General features: G+C 36.4%; 1 long non-coding RNA gene across 1 annotated transcript in view; it reads left to right on the forward strand.

Moving 5' to 3' along the window:
• The window catches only part of LOC115064245, a 163,540-nt gene extending 147,162 nt beyond the window's left edge, over positions 1–16,378 (forward strand). Inside the window, exon 3 of the long non-coding RNA XR_003844077.1 lies at positions 16,167–16,378. This is a non-coding gene — a long non-coding RNA (uncharacterized LOC115064245). The remainder of the gene's footprint in view (positions 1–16,166) is intronic.
• The last annotated feature ends 715 nt before the right edge of the window (positions 16,379–17,093 follow it).

A 17,093-nucleotide genomic window follows, 5' to 3' on the forward strand; every position in this document is an offset into this window, starting at 1 on the left:
GGATATTGCTGTGATTTAAATTAACCAACCACAGAGAAGGTATAGAGATGTTTCACTTTCTCCCATACACAGAAACATACCATTTGTGCTTTGTGTTTGTTTATTTTTCTATCTACTATCACAGGTAGTTCTTTTTCTTAGATAATACAGTCAAAGAACTTCATTAATCTAAATATGATTCTGAGTACTGTTCCAAATGTGAGATCAGACAGCTTCATTGTATGACTGTTCTACAAGGAAAATATGTGTTCCAAAAAAACCCCCACAAAATTACAAAAACATGATATTATATATTCACTTTACATTTACTGATTACCGTTCACATGTTCTGTCACATGATCTGAAATATCCCTAAGTGATATACATACTCGATGATACATTAGCTAGCTAGTTAACAACAACAACAACAAAAATGTTTGCCATGTAGGAAAATCCAGTGTATATATTATCAAATATAAGTAGATATGATAGGATACCATATACATAAATGTATAAGTATTGGCATAAGCAACAGGATGCTTAACAGCCTTAAACAGCTACTTCTTTCCTACATTGATTTTCCCAATTCAGAAGGAGAATAAGAGAGAACAAAACACCATGTTAAGTTGGACCACTGCTTGTACAGTTTCAGTTATGAAATGCATCTTTAGTCTTTTGCAAAACCAGCAGCAACAATGAACATAAAGACAGTCTTGTGTGGGCATCACATCTGCTCCCCAGGATCTGGAATAGGAAATCAATTCAGAGGAAAACATATTATTATCCCTGTGTAGTGCTATTGTGGAATGTATAAAGAAATTCTTTAGAAATTATATATGATTTTTAGATTTCATTTATAACAGAACGTTAATAATATTCTTGCAAAAATATTTAAATATCAGTTGTCCTGAATGTACAGTGCTTGTATGCTTTGGCTGGCAAAAGACATTATATCATTAGTTATTCATGACAAAAAATTAACATGAATATAGAAAAATTAGTCTCTAATTTTTTGGGGAGTAGAAAGTATACAGCAAGCACATTTCTAGACTCTTGCTTTAGGGTTACATTTAGTTAGAAATGAAGAGCATGATTTGTTTAGAAAAAAAGTAAGTTCGATTTGCTACAGAGTAGAGTAAATGTGCTGCAGAGGCTGCTAGTCTGGCAAAGGAGATAAGTACTAATACATCTGAGTTTTATGTAGATGATCATTGTTAAACCCAAGGATTTCATGATAGCAATTGAATTTATAAAAGTATAGTCTCTACTAACATATCTCTATTCTGGATAGAAATAAGAATCAGGTAACAGGCTTTGAATTTTGCAGTTTAGTTAAGCTGTAAATGAAGAACCTAGCCAATAGTAATTTCAATGTAAGCATGTTTAAATATTTTCAGTCTTGGCTCATCTAAATGACTGAGGAACTGGCAATGACTCAGAATCTTCTATATTGTTGCCTTACCACCTTAAGCTATGAGGCTTCCTTTTATTATATAAAATAGTTGTTTCATTCATATGCCTTTCATTTGTATTCTAAATAGAAGAAAGACAGGAAGGAAGGAAGGAAGGAAGGAAGGAAGGAAGGAAGGAAGGAAGGAAGGAAGGAAGGAAGGAAGGAAGAGAATGGCAGAGAAAGAAAATAGATGGGAGTTAAACGCAGACAGAAGAAGGAGAGAGACAGAGATACTGAAGTGAAGTATATCACTTCAATTTTAAGAGTATACCCTCTAACACATGGAACTTCTGGTTAGATAGTATTACCAATAAAATTGGCCTCAAGAATTTGGCTTCACTTAAGTGTTAAGGAAGTTGGAAAATACAGCATTTATTCTGTAGTGCCTTACATTTAGCCAAAATTCATAATAATTTGTTACTGGTTCAGAAAGGAAAAAAATATATCAGAGAAACTGATGCCAAAGCAGAGACCAGTACCACACCCTAGCTGTGAGTTGCTGAGTTTTAGGCCTCAATAGGTCAAGCCTGAAGAGGGTGGAAGTAGAAAAGAAGGGGTATGTGAAGGATGTACATTTGGGTCTGTAGCATTAAAATAAACCACGTGATCTCTGATTTCTTGAATGGGAAATTATTTTGTGATACTAACTGAGTTAATATCTTATCTCATGAGGATTAGCATAACAAAATATAGACTGGATGGCTTTTAAATTATTGTGTTTCTCAAAGTTTTAGAAACTGGGATGCTCAGAATGACTCTGGCCGATATGTGTCTATGAAGTTCTTGCTTCTCTTTGATGTCTCTTATTGTCATAATATCAAATGGCAGAATGGTAACAATAAATGAATATATTTTATTGTAAGGCTCTTAACCTCAATAAAGTCGTCTCTTCACATGTGCTCTAACCACATTCCAAGGCACCAAAGGTATGGATGTCAATAAACCCAACTATTCTCTGTCGAGGCTTTAGAGTTTCCTAGAGAAGAAACAACAATATGTGAAGTACAGTTGATTTCACATAGATTGTGTTTTCTGACAGAAATTTTTATTTTCATTTAGTTCATTTGTAAAGGACTATAAACTATACTCCACATATTCTTTAATACAGAAAAATACTCTCTGTGTTGTTGAGATCATTTGTCCTTCAACCCTGGAAACTGCTCCAGGAAATACATATTTCATATTTAAGTGCTACCTGTAATTTTCGTGCTGACCCTTCTGCCACACAAGCCAAGGTTACTCATCACTTGAACTGATTTTGTTTCCTTTTGGAGAAGAATGCCAACAAAATTCCTTAAAGTCTGCCCTCTACACTTACACATACTCCTTGTTAATGATTCATTCAGAAGACCATTCTGCCAGACCAGCCAAGAAAGGCTGAGGCTATCTGTTATTTATCTGTCACAAGAGTTGTTGAAACCAGAAAAACAAGTAGCAGGGAAGAGCTAAGGAAACCCTCTTGTAAGGAGAAGGCAACAAGTAAAAGGCATTGGCCAACTGCAAGTCTTCACCTCCTCGTGTATCCTCACAGGATCCATTTTTCCCAACATTCATTCATGGAACACTGAAAAAAGAGAATTGGGAAATGCAGAAATGGCTATATACTGTTATTTTAGTAGTAAAAGCCAAGCACTAAAAGGTAAATGGCATGTTATACAGGAAATATTCAGACTTAAACACTCCACAAGTGCAGTGTTGGAACTGGTGAATGACAGGAATAATTTGCAATGTTTTGAGATGGGTAGAAAATTGCTGTTAAATGGAAGAAACAAATTCAAGAGACTCAATGTACAACCTGGTGATTAGTAAAGTTGTATGATATATATGAAAAATGCTAAGAATAAATTTTAAGCATTCTTATCACAACAGTAAACACAAGAAGGACATATTAAGTCACATGAATTATGTACCTACCATACACACCCATAGATGGATAATTATACATTATGCTGGACATTACAAATGTTCATACTTTTTACTTGTCATTTAAAAGTAAACTTTAACCAAGAGTGGAAGAAAAGACCCATACTGCCATTTCTGCAGTCCTCAAGAGGTAGAGGGGGGAGGGGTACTGGAAATCCCCAGCAAATCTAGGCAATGTAAAAAGTTTGATGCCCTTGTCACATGTCTCCTTCAAGCTTGTCATATAATTTCACTTTTACCTTCACACTATCAGTTGATGGAAAATTAATTGTGCACAGAATATTTAAAATTGTTGAAGAGAGTATAACACACACACATATAATGAATAAAGACACATTATTAATCTTATATCTCCTCTGGCAATCATATTTCATTCCTCACTTTCACGTGTCCCTTGTGAATATCTTCCATTGCAAGAGGTCAGGAAACTGAACCTGTACATTTTGTACTAATATTGTGTTCTGATGGTAAGTTGAACAATTAGTAAATGTACTCTGTAAGCCTAAAGTTGTCTGACAGATTATTTAATTAAATAATAAATGAATACTCATTATTATTCTATGAAATAAAAAAAAAGTTTGATGTCAATCAGGTCTCTTAGGAGGTCCTGTCTCACTAAAACCAATAAGGTAAAATAAGTGAAAGTAAACTTTAAAACGGTGCCTTCCACAGAATAGTTTTAAATAAAGTACAATACAAACCAAAATCATTAAAACTTAGAAAGCAGCAGGCAAGCTTGAGATGAGCAGTTAAGCCATTCCCTTATGTCATTAGATCTCCCTGCAAACACAGTACTTCAACTGAATGATTCTCACTGATGGAAACTGCTGTTGTCACCTGATTTCAGAGGCAAACATTCTGGAATGCCTTAGTTCCTTTTATATTGCTGTGAAGAGACTCTATGACCAAAGCAATGTATAGAAGAAAGAGTTTATTGGGGGCTTGTTTGCAGGTTTAAGAATGTTAGAGTTCTTGGCCATTATAGTGGGGAACATGGCAACAGGTAGGCATGCATGGTTCTGAAGCAGGAAGGAGATGAGCTCTCACATCCTTATTCTCGAGCAATTGACAAAGAGTGTCAACTGGTAATGACTTCTGTTTTTAGTGCCTCAAAACCTATCTTAGTGAAACACCTCTTCCAATGAGGCTATACTACATAATCCTTCCAAAACAGCTTCTCTAATTGCTAAAGAAACAAAGAAACAGGTAAGCCTATGGGATCATTCTCATTCAAACAACCATATGGAGTAAATGGTTTTGCTTAAAAACCTGAGGGACTTAATAAATTTCATAGCTTTCCTAAATATACCAGTAAGTTCTGATGTTGTTGGCTTGGTAAAATGCCTGTCTCTGTATGCCCAAGTCCTTGAATTCAATCCTTAGTACAGTGTGAAGCTGAGTTTAAGGAATAAACCGATTCCTTAAGGAAAATGCTATGATACTCATTTAACATAGAACTAGAGCATTTATATGTATATAACTAATAAAAAATATTAATTCATAATTCCTTAAGTAGAAATCTGTCTCGATAGTGTCATTGGAATTAGCAACAAATAATTATTAAATTATTATTTACTTTAAATCCTACTTATGTATTTTCTACAGCAAAGAGTGGGGAATTTCCGATTTCTGAGTATAGAACCCTCTTCACAGAAAAATAAAAGATCTTGATAAAACCATACAAAAAAGTTAAAGAAAAACAGGATGGAGGGAAAAGGTGTTCTTTTAAAAAAAAAAAAAAGATTTATTTATTATGTGAGTACACTGTAGCTGTCTTCAGACACCCCAGAAAAGGACAGATCCCATTACAGATGGTTGAGAGCACCATGTGGTTGCTGGGAATTGAACTCAGGACCTCTGGAAGAGCAGACAGTGCTCTTAACCACTGAGCCATCTCTCTAGCCCGGAAAGGTGTTCTTTTATTTAACATGTTTAACTCAGAAAAGTGACATTAGAAGCAAACTCCTTCAATTTAGAAATGAGTATAATACCCCAACAATCCTTGCTACTGGTAAAATCCTGAATGTTTTCCATTTGAAATCAGAATGGAACCAAGAGTATGTCTTCTCCACATTTTTATTCATTCTAACACTAGAATTTATTGGCCATATAAGAAGCCAAGAATATTACAAACTATTGACAATGATACTGGTTATCCTTCATAACTTGAGAGTTAGGAGCTGTTGTTGAGACTCTATATTCCAGCCATGGACCATGGAGGCATCAAGCTAGTGTGCATCTTCAGATTTCATTTTTACTGGTTAGTAATCAAAGTGCAAGAAGGTGCTATGCATGCTACCAGAGGCGGGCAGGAGAAAGTCAATAATTCTACCGAGCTTGAAATCTGCCAGATATGATGAGTAATCTGAGAAGACATATCACTGGTACAATAGTGGCATATACATCATGGGAGTAACCAACAATTTGGGGGATGGATTTAAGTTCCCATTCACAAGATGAAACCCATATCTGGCACAATTCTTATGCCAATAGTCTACCAGCTATTGTCATAGGCCCTGGGAGAGAATTTACTATTGTTATACCATAGTGCATTTATCAGTCCTTCTTTCAAGCACTGGCAAGGACGTGTAGTTGACAGAGAAAACTGTTACTATTCAAGGTGCTGAGATGAGACTGGACAGTGGCCAAGCTCTAAATGGGATATAAGATGTACATATTATAACCTTCCTCCCACGGCTAATGGATTATTTTAGAAAAGCTTGATAGAACCAGAACTGGAGACATGGCTCAGTGGTTAAGAGCACTGGCTGTTTTTCCAAAGTACTGGGTTCAATTCTCAGAACTCTCATGGTAGCTCCCCACCATCTTTTACTCCTGGAGCCCTATGAAATCAGATGTTCCCTTCTGACTTCCACTAGCATATGACACACACATATACTTTCAAACACTCATACATATAAAATAAAATAAATAAACCCAGCTCTCTGTTCCACAGACAGCTACATCTTCTCCTGAATTGCCTGCCTAATCCCTTAGATATGATGATCAAGGTCAGAGTGAACAGATTTGTCTCTATTGGGTGCCTGGTTACCAAGGCTGCCTTTTGCTCTGCATCTGGCAAAATTGTTGACATCAATGAACCCTTCATTGACCTAAACTACATCATCTATATGTTCCTGTATGACTTTCCTCATGGCAATGTCAACAGCTCAGTTAAAGCTGAGAATACGAAGCATGTCATCAACTGGAAGCCTATCACCATTTTCCAGGAATGAGATCCCACTAACATCAAGCAGGGTGATGCTGGTGCTGAGTATGTCGTGGAGTGTTCTAGTGTCTTCATGACCATGAAGAAGGGGTCCACTTGAAGAGTGGGACCAAAAGGGTTATCATTTTCTTTCTTTTTTTCTTGCAAGCAAATCTGAGTTATTTTTATGTTTTTTTTTTAAATTGGATTTTTTATGTATTTACATATCTCATGTTATCCCCTTTCCCAGTTTCCCTTCCGGAACCCCACCTCTCCCATACCCCTCCCCCTATTTCTATGAGGATGCTCCCCCTCCCACCTCACCAGCCTGGAATTCTGCTACACTGGGGAATCTAGCCTTCACAGGACCAAGGGCTTATCCTCTTATTGATGCCAGACAATGCCATCCTCTGCTACATATTCGGTCGGAGCTATGAATCCTTCCATTTGTACTCTGGGTGTCTAGGTGGTTGATATTATTGTTCTTGCTATGGGGTTACAAACCCCTTCAGCTCCTTCAGTCCTTTCTCTAAGCCCTCCATCAGGGACCCCATACTAAGTCCAATTGCTGGCCTAGACCATCCACCTCTGTTTTTGTTAGACTCTCATAGAGCCTCTCAGGAGACAGTTATAACAGGCTCCTGTCAGCAAGCACTTCTTGGCATTCAAAATAGAGTCTGGGTTTGGTGTCTGTATATAGGATGGATCCCCAGGTGGGGCAGTCTCTGGATGGCCTTTCCTTCAGTCTCTGTTCTACACTTTGTCCCTGTATTTCCTTTAGATGGGAGCCATTCTGGGTTAAAAAACTGGAGATAAGTGGGTGGCCCCATCCCCCAACCAGGGTCCTTGTCTATTCTCTGGATATGGTCTCTACAGTTTCTCGCTCCTCTTTGTTGGGCATTTCAGGTAATCTCATCCCTGTTGGGTCCTGGGAATCTCTTAATTTCCTGGCATCTGGGACTTGCTGGTATCTATGCCCCAGTTCCCCATCTCCCATTGCTACACACCTCTGTTCACATTCCTGATACTCTGTATATCATCCCATTTGTCTCCTCTCATACCTGATCCTGCCAGCCTTTTCCCCTCCTCCTTCTTACTTCATCTCAAGTCCCTCCTACACTCTACCCCCATGAGTATTTTGTTCCCTCTTCTAAGAAGGGTTGAAGCACCTTTAATCCCAGCATTTGGGAGGCAGAGGCAGGTAGATTTCTGAGTTCGAGGCCAACCTGGTCTACAAAGTGAGTTCCAGGACAGCCAGAGCTATACAGAGAAACCCTGTCTCAAAAAACAAAAAAAATAAAAAATAAAAAATAAAAATAAAATAAAAAAAGAAGAAGGGTAGAAGCATCCACATTTTGGTCTTCCTTCTTCTTGAGCTTCATATGGTCTGTGAATTGTATATTGGGCATTCCAAGCTTTTGGGCTATATCCACTTATCAGTGAGTGCATAACATGTGTGTTCTTTTGTGACTGAGTTACCTCACTCAGGATGATATTTCCTAGTTCCATCCATTTGCCTAAGAATTTCATGAAGTTATTGATTTTAATAGCTAAGTGATACTCAAATGTGTAAATGTACCACATTTCCTGTATCCATTCCTCTGTTGAAGGACATCTGGGCTCTTTCCAACTTCTGGCTATTATGAACATATTATGAACATGGTGGAGCATGTGTTCTTGTTATATGTTGGAGCATCTTTTGGGTTTATTCCCAGGAGTGGTATAGCTGGGTCCTCAGGTTGTACTATGCCCAGTTTTCTGAGGAACTGCCAGACTGATTTCCAGCTTGTAATCACACCAGCAGTGGAGGAATGTTCCTTTTTCTCCACATCCTCATCAGCATCTGCTGTCACCTGAGTTTTTGATCTTAGCCATTCTGACTGGTGTGCGGTGGGATCTCAGGGTTGTTTTGATTTTAATTTCCATGATACCTAAGGATGTTGAACATTTCTATAGGTACTTCTCAGCCATTCGGTATTCCTCAGTTGAGAATTCTTTATTTAGTTTTGTACCCCATTTTTAATAAGGTTATTTGGTTCTCTGGAATCTAACTTTTTGAGTTCTTTGTATATATTGGATATAAGCCCTTTATAGGATGTATGATTGATAAAGACCATTTCCCAATCTGTTGGTTTGTTCTATTGACAATGTCCTTTCCCTTACAGAAGCTTTTCAATTTTATGATGTACCATTTGTCTATTGTTGATCTTAGAGCATAAGCCATTGGTGTTCTGTTCAGGAAAATTTCCCCTGTGCCCACGTGTTCGAGGCTCTTCCCCACTTTCTCATCTCTTCTGCTGATGCCCCAAGTTTGTAATGGGTGTTAACCACAAGACATATGACAACTTGTTCAAGATTATCAGCAGTGCTTCTTACACCAACTGCATAGGCCCCCTGACCAAGGTAGTCCATGACAACTTTGGCATTGTGGAAGAACTCATGGCCATTGTCCATTCCATCACTACCATTCAGAAGAGTGTTTATAGTCCCTCTGAAAGGTGTGGTAGGATGGCCTTGGGGCTGCCCAGAACATCATCCCTGGATCCACTAGTGTCTGTTTAGTGTGATCCAGATCCTCCCCCTAGATGCCTAAAGAGGACAGTCTCCTCTTGGATGCCTTTAGATCAAAATATAGTACTCTCAGCTCCATCAAGTTCAAGTCTGCAGGCATGATTGCCATACTACCCAACGTAATATTAATTGACTGAACCTTTGAAATTAAAACCCAGTCCCAATGAAATGTTTGCTATTGTAAAAGGTGCTTGGTCATGGTGTCTCCTCATAGCAATGGAAACCCTAACTAAGACACCTATCATCCAGTAGACAGCTTCACATTTAGGTTCATCTCAGAGATCATTCAGTATGTCTCAAAGTACACACACACACACACACACACATACACACACAACATAAAGTGTGATGGGAACAATGGGATGGCAACTTAATAAGAGAAGCAAGTGGGTGGGTGGTAAGAATGGCAGAAAGATAAGAGAGAGAAAAAGGATAATTGTTACAGTGTTGTATTATATACATGTAAGAAATTATCAATGCATAAATTAATTTAAATTCTTAAATCCTCTGTGTTGTCCCACTTTGTTTTCATATCAACTGTTTATGTAGGCAGGAGTAGGAATCACTGCTTATGAATCTAAAATTGAAATAATATAAACTTTGTCATGTACATTCAATATTGTAAAGAAAAGAAAACAAAGAAGTCCAGAAATATGAGAAGTAGGTCTTTAGGAACAACCTTTACATAAAACTAACAACAAAAATGTGGAGAAATAAAACTGAATAAAATTGATAAAAGAAAAACCGAAGCTATTTAAAGAAGCATTATACAGCTGTTGTTCCTTTCCATAGTAAAATGCAATATTAAGTATAACTACCAATCACTGCACAGTCATTCAAGTGTATTAGTCATGGAAGAGAGTAATAAATTTAGCCCCAGCTTGTTTCTTGTATTGAGTTATTTACTAATGTTAGTGGCGGTGGAATTACTGTGATCAAATGAACACATTTATGTGCACCTGTGTAATTTAAGTGAGACATTAAATCACAAAATGTAAACAACTGTGTGTGCTGTTTGTCAGAAACTTCTAGGGAAAATTGTCAACCAGGACTTTATTGCATCTCTGAAAAATCACTGCGTGCAGCTAGGACTAGCAGCAGGCTTCCAATTTCCATGGCAGGCTTTACTCTGTGAAGGTGTCTAGTCTCAGTGTTTGACTAGTAATGCTCTTCCTCAGGTGGCTCGTGTAGAAAAACATGATCTAACTTATTAAGGGTGCTAGCCTGTTAAAATACACTCTGCTCTCTCTTTCACATGTCAAAACAGACTGTTCAACCACGCATGCTGCTGCATACCTCAGAGATGTACAGGAGAGGTTTCTGAGATCAAGGACATCCCCAGCTACATAGCAAGCTACATGCCAGCCTAACCTATGGAAAACTCTAAAAGCGAGCAAACAAGAACAAACAGTAATATTTTCATCTATAGCAATGTTATTAAATAGAAATATAAGAACCATGTAAATTTAACCATGTAAATTAGTGTTCCTTGTAAGGTTCCTAACAAGTAAACAGTAACAAATAAAATTAAAAATGTATATGTGTTAGACATGCAACACGATTCAATATAGAACAGAAGCAGTTGAAGAGCTTAGAACCACAAGTACCCAGGTGCTATCATATGAAAAGAATAGATCTGGAATGAATTGTATGCGACTCAGAGGAACAACATGAGATTTCCTTTTCTGAACTATAGCTGGCTATAATGCTAATCAATAACTAGAAAACATTTAAAAAGAAATCATTTAAATCTTCAGTATCCCAGAAACAATAACTTGGCATGAAACTCGTATGCGTGGAGGAAAGGAGCGCTTAGGCCTCTTGTGAGGCTATGCCAGTGCCTGGCAAACACAGAAGTGGATGCTCACAGTCAGCTATTGGATGGAACACAGGGCCCCCAATGGAGGAGCTAGAGAAAGTACCCAAGGAGCTGAAGGGGATGAAACCCTGTAGGTGGAACAACAATATGAACTAACCAGTACCCCCTGAGCTCATGTCTCTAGCTGCATATGTAGCAGAAGATGGCCTAATCTGTCACCATTGGGAAGAGAGGCCCCTTGATCTTGCAAACTTTATATGACCCAGCACAGGGNAAGGCCAGGGCCAAGAAGTGGGAGTGGGTGGGTAGGGGAGCATGGGCGGGGGGAGGGTATGGGTTACTTTCTGGATAGCATTTGAAATGTAAATAAAGAAAATAATAAAAAGAAAAAGAAAAAAAAAGAAGGAGACTTGTTTTACATTTTGAAGTTGATTTCTCAAGAAAGAAGAGAGCGCAACAAGGCAAGCTTCAGGAAAATAATTCTTGTCACTGAATTATTAGCTCAAATCATTAAGAATAAAATTTTAAATTAAATTAAATTTTCTAGTGTCTTTTATATGGTATAAACTGGAATATAAAAGTGAATAAAGAAGGGAAATTCTATTTTGTGAAAGACTGTAAATCAAGATGAGGAAAGTGTTTAGTCAATTTGAAAGAGATAATTTTTAAATAAACAAAAACAATCCAAAAATTATTTCATAATAACTAAGTTCACAAACATGGTTATTGCTCAAAGTCCAAGAGTTTAAAAGATTTTATAGCCTGAGAAAAAAGCAAATAATTTGTAGAAATTGTTTTCAATAACAGATTGAATTGTAGTAAGTGCATATCCAAATGTAGTTCTCTCTCTTCCTCTTTCTCTTCTCTCTCTTTCTCTTTCCCCATAGATAGATAGATAGATAGATAGATAGATATCACAACTTTGTATTATTTAATTTATATTTTCTACTGTCTCATTTCATGAACAAAATTGTTCAAAAAGTACATAAGGCACAATGCTATGGTTATATTTTGAGAGTAGTTTTGACATAAACTTGTAGGTGCATTGTAATTTAAGGTATATAACAAAAAGCTGCACTCAAAGATACACTCCAAATGCTTGCACTGGTTATCTTTTAGCCTTTTGTTTCTTTTTCTCATTACTTTTCAACAGTTTCTGAAAGAGAAATTTTCACTTCATAATAAGGCTTAAGGGAGTAAATATTACAACATAAGCAAAATGTTTTGCTCATTTTTTTTTTCAGTGTTGGAGACTATACCTAGCAGTTTAAAAACAGAATGTAAAGTTCCAACTACTAGGCTATCTGTTCAGAAAATTCATAAAATTTGAAACTCATCTCCTCAAAACATATCTGATAACAAGCCACAAAATAAATTTGCTGTATTACAGGAATGGAAATTTCAATCATGAGACATTTAAAATAATTTAATGTGTTTTTAAATGCACTTAGTGTTTGAAACCTTTTGACTAGACATTCTCTGTTATTTACAACTCATAAAGCTTGGGATGTAATTTGACAAATACACAAATAACTACAGAGATCCCAGCAGAACTCAAGGAAAGAGTAAAGAAATTTTACAAGATTTAAGTGTGAGAGAATTCATTTTTATATAATAAGCTTCTTTTTAATTAAAATTGAAATGAAACTGTCAAAAATACTGGAATGGCATAGCCAATTATGATATTATCAAAAGATGAAAATTTTACGTACAAAATTGTGATTTTTAGGTGTCTTGCAGGTCTATTTGCTGTATGGTGTTATTTAACTCCAGTATTTTTCTGTTTAGATTGTGTCTGATAATGTGATATTATGTCACCCACTATCGCTATGTTGGGAGCAATTTGTGATTTTAGAAATAGAAGAATTTCTTTTATGAAATTGAGTTCCTTTGTCTTTGGTCTAAAAATGTTTAGGATTTTAATATCCTTTTGGTGGTTTTTTTCTTTAATGTGTTTACAGTGTCCTTCCTCATCTAATCTGATTGGTTTAGGCTAGAATATATCTTGTCAGCTATTAAAATGGCTATGCTTGCTTGCTTCTTGGTTCCTTTTTTTAGAATATCTCTTTTCATCTTTTATCCTAATGTAATATCTGTGCTTGCTTGTGACATTGACATTTTTTTTTTGGCACAACAGAATGATAGATCATGTTTCTTATTCAATTGTTTAATTTGCATCTTTTTTATTGTGAAATTGGGATCATTAATAATAAGTTATTATTGAACACAGTTTATTAATTCTTATTATTTTGTTGTGGTGGTGCTTTTCTTCCCTCTGTCATAACTGATCTGGGATTATTTATTTCTTCTGTCTGCTTTTGTGTAAATAGTTAACTTTTTCTTCAAATTGAACTGTTCCTTTTAGATCTGTAGAGTTGATTTGGCAGACCAAAATTGCTTAAATTTTGAATTTATTGTGGAATGCTTTTCTTTCTCCATTACTTTACTGTGATTGATAGTTTTGTTGAGCATAGTAATCTGGCCTAGCACCTGTGGTCTCAGAGTTTGTAGAACATCTGTCAAGGTCCTTATGTTTTTTCCCCCAACCTGTAGGAAAAATCAGTGGGGACCCAGGGCAGGAGAAAGAGAGAGAGTTGGGGGGACAAGAGACACGAAGAATGAGAGCAAGTCAATCATACTAATCAAGCTCTCTAAACTTTATTCAGCAGTGGCAATATAAGCATAATCAAGAGGAGGCTCCAAGGGAGGGGGGAAGAGCCCAGGGGCTCTCTGAAGGTCAGGTGGCAGTCTTTAGCTCCTCGAACCAACGGTCACAGTGTCCTCTTTTCCCATAAACATTCTTTCTGTTATGACCAAGAATGTTCTCTCAGGATTGCTTATGTAAGCTAGAAAATATCCACAAGGCCATAGCTGAAGCCATGGCTCCCAGCATATGTTTATTCTAATGTGCCTGCTTTTATGTGTGACTTTTTTTTTCTTTAGATCTTCTAATATATATTTTCTTTCCTCTGTATATTTGGTGTTCCAATTATTATGTGTCATGGGGAACTTTTTTTTTTGTCCTGTCTAACTGATGTTCTGTATGACTCTTGAACTTTAATAGGCATTTCATTTGGTTTTGTTTTGTTGTTGTTGTTGTCATTGTTGTTTTGTTTTTGGTTTGGGTTTTTTTTTTTTTTTTTTTTTTTTTTTTTTTTGGAAAATTTCCTTCTCCAATTGGGTTAAAAATTATTTTTGTACCTTTTATCTGAATTTCTTCTTCCTTTATACCTTAATCTTTTTTTATAGTCTTAATCTTTTAAAGCTTAATCTTTTTTATAGTCTTCTATATTTCCTGTATTTTTGTGTGTGTGTTAGACTTGAATTTTTTTTGTTTTAGGGAGGTGTGTGTGTGTGTGTGTGTGTGTGTATGCATGTTTTATTTTTGACTAAGCTATACAATTTTTCTTCCTTACCTTTTTTTATATATCTCCATATATATATTTAGTTTGTTGATCAGGATACCTCTGAACTTTTTTGTTTTACTTCCTGAGTTTTCCATTTCAAGCATTATTTCAATTTGACTCTTCTATAGTAATTCCCCTCACCACTGACTTTTGGATAAATTCTACTATCTTTTCTTGACTTGCTTTCCTTATTTTATTCAGTTGTGTTTGATGATCTTCATTGAGACATTTACTCATCTCCAATTTGAAGTCCTTGAACACACTCATAATTGCTCTTTTAAAGTACTTGTCTTATGCTTCAGCTAGATTGGTTGTTTTCAGGACATAGTACAATAAGATTTCTTAAGGAGGCATACTTTCTGAGTTGTGCATATTGGCATTTTTGCACTCTTATCTTTATACTTTGAAATATCAACATTGTGGTGTTTCTTGGTATAGATAAATTCTCTAACCTTTCTTGAATGGGTGTTTGCTTCTTTGGGTCCTGTTACCACAATCTGACCAGTTCTGGACTAAGAAGAATGTTGTTTCATTTTCAGTCTTTGATCACTCTCAGTTTTAGGTTTTAAGTACAAATTTTTAAAAAGAAATATATGGTTTTCTTTATTCTTTTTTTCACTTTAAAAATTGAAACTATGTCTGAATAGTGAACCTCATGATCTACAGATGTTGTCATTGGTAACAATATTCCCTCTGGCTTTACTGCATTTGCTATACTACCACCTGGGAAAGAACTCTCAGTAAAGAATTGACTAGATTAGGATAGCTTATAAGGGATTATTGATTTATATTTAATTCAGGTGGGAAAGCCCATCCTGAATGTGGGCAGGACCATTTTGCTGGCTGGACACTGAACTAAATAAAAACAAGAAATAAGTTGATGCTTACTATACATACATTGATTTATTGTTCTCTGCTCTAAACTACCCAGTAGTTTAACGTAATGCGAATCATTGCTCTCATATTTCTTCTGTACTAACATCCCTATATTGATAGACTGCAACCTCCAGATATGAACCAAATAAATTCTTTCACCTTTAATCTGCCTTTTAAAAAAACAGACATAAAACATCAAACAGACCACTATTACTCCATCAAAGAGTGCTGAAGAGAGCTAAAGTGAAGATTCAGCTTTAATAGTGCTCTCTGCTATGTAGGCATTAGAATGAAAATAAGAATACAAATAGCTATGTAACAAGTCAGGCTTCCCTTCATGACAGTAACCTCAGGTCTGAAGGTGGAGACAAGGAGAAAGAGAGAAGCTGTATCTTGCTGCCTTCAAGGCTAGCTGAGAGAAAAAAGCCTCAGATTGAGAAACTATGTCTAAAAGTACAGACAATGACCTTGTCTAAAATTAATAGAAAGGAAACAATACCTAAGAAACCTGACTTCCTCTTCTGATGCTGCATATGTTGAAAAGAATTTCACTATTTAGGAAATACTAGTTTTCCTCATAATGGGCAAAATGAATATTAAGAAAAGAAATAATGGAGTCAGAAAAATAAGTACAAACTGGAAGAGAAGTTGTGTGATGGGAGTAACAAGGGGGTGGGAAGGAGTAAAATCAAGGGGGAATAAGGAAAACACTTAGAATCCTACTATCTGGTGATTTGACTAAACAGTGTAAGGCAGAATTTGAAGGCAGATGCTCCATAAAGTGGAAGAGTTCCAGTCTAGAGTACCAGATCATTAAACCAAATTCTCACTACTGCCTGTGGGATGGCCCTAGAGAAGTTATTGGTCAAAGAAGACACAGAAGTATGCAAAACAATGTAAGCTTTACTATCTCTCTTATTTTTCCACCAGAATAATTCAGTAATCCGCTATTGCTGAAAAAAGCACACACCTTGGATGCAAAGTATAGAGAAATCAAACTGGGACTTAGCTGGAAGGTTCCTCCCTGCTGTTCATTTTCATAGTGCCAGAAGGTGTTATGCAGGCTGCTTCTGGAGGGGTAAAGGCATCAACTGATCAACAGTTTTATCCAGCTGTGAACTTTGTGTACTACAATATCAACTCATCAGGCAAGTTGGTCCAATAATGGTTGGGATGGGGAGTAGGGAGCCTATTACTTTATTTGAGCTAAACTTATATGCCATTCACTAACATCGAAGCATCCCGTTTTGCCCCACCCCCCAAACAAAGGTTGCTCTCCACCTTAATCAAAGAAGCAATTCCTTGCAGTGAGTAAATTATAATACAAATATATAGCCACACAAGATGTTGAGAATAAAGTATGCTTGAAGGCTCATCTCTTAAAAAGACATATCAATCACTTCACTCTTAGGCAACACTAAAGGAAAAGTGGCAAAGAGAATATAGCAGTCAGAAAGTAGGGAGAAATATGTGAAGGTTTTTTTCTAAACATGACCCAGGCAAGGAAATCATAAATCCATAGCATTGTTGCCTATTGACACTAGGCTCATACAAATATGATAGTCATTTAAAGGTGGATAATTATCTTATAAGCTCTTACTACTTGCTAACAGTCTATTTGTCTAGGACTCACACCTCTGGTCATGTGTATGCAGCTATGTATGAAGAGGTTTAACTGAGTGGAGAATATATCGTGAATGTGAATGGCACCGTCCTGTGGAGTAAATAAGAAAAAAAAAATGGAAAAGTGAATTGAGCACCAGCTAGTTACCTTACAAAGTCTCTAAGAGTCATTAGACTGTTGCTGAATTAACACATTAACAGACGGGATGAGAAAGAAATTAGGGAAACAACACC

The sequence above is a fragment of the Mus pahari genome, chromosome 6 (genome assembly GCF_900095145.1).
Source record: "Mus pahari chromosome 6, PAHARI_EIJ_v1.1, whole genome shotgun sequence".
NCBI lineage: Eukaryota > Metazoa > Chordata > Mammalia > Rodentia > Muridae > Mus > Mus pahari.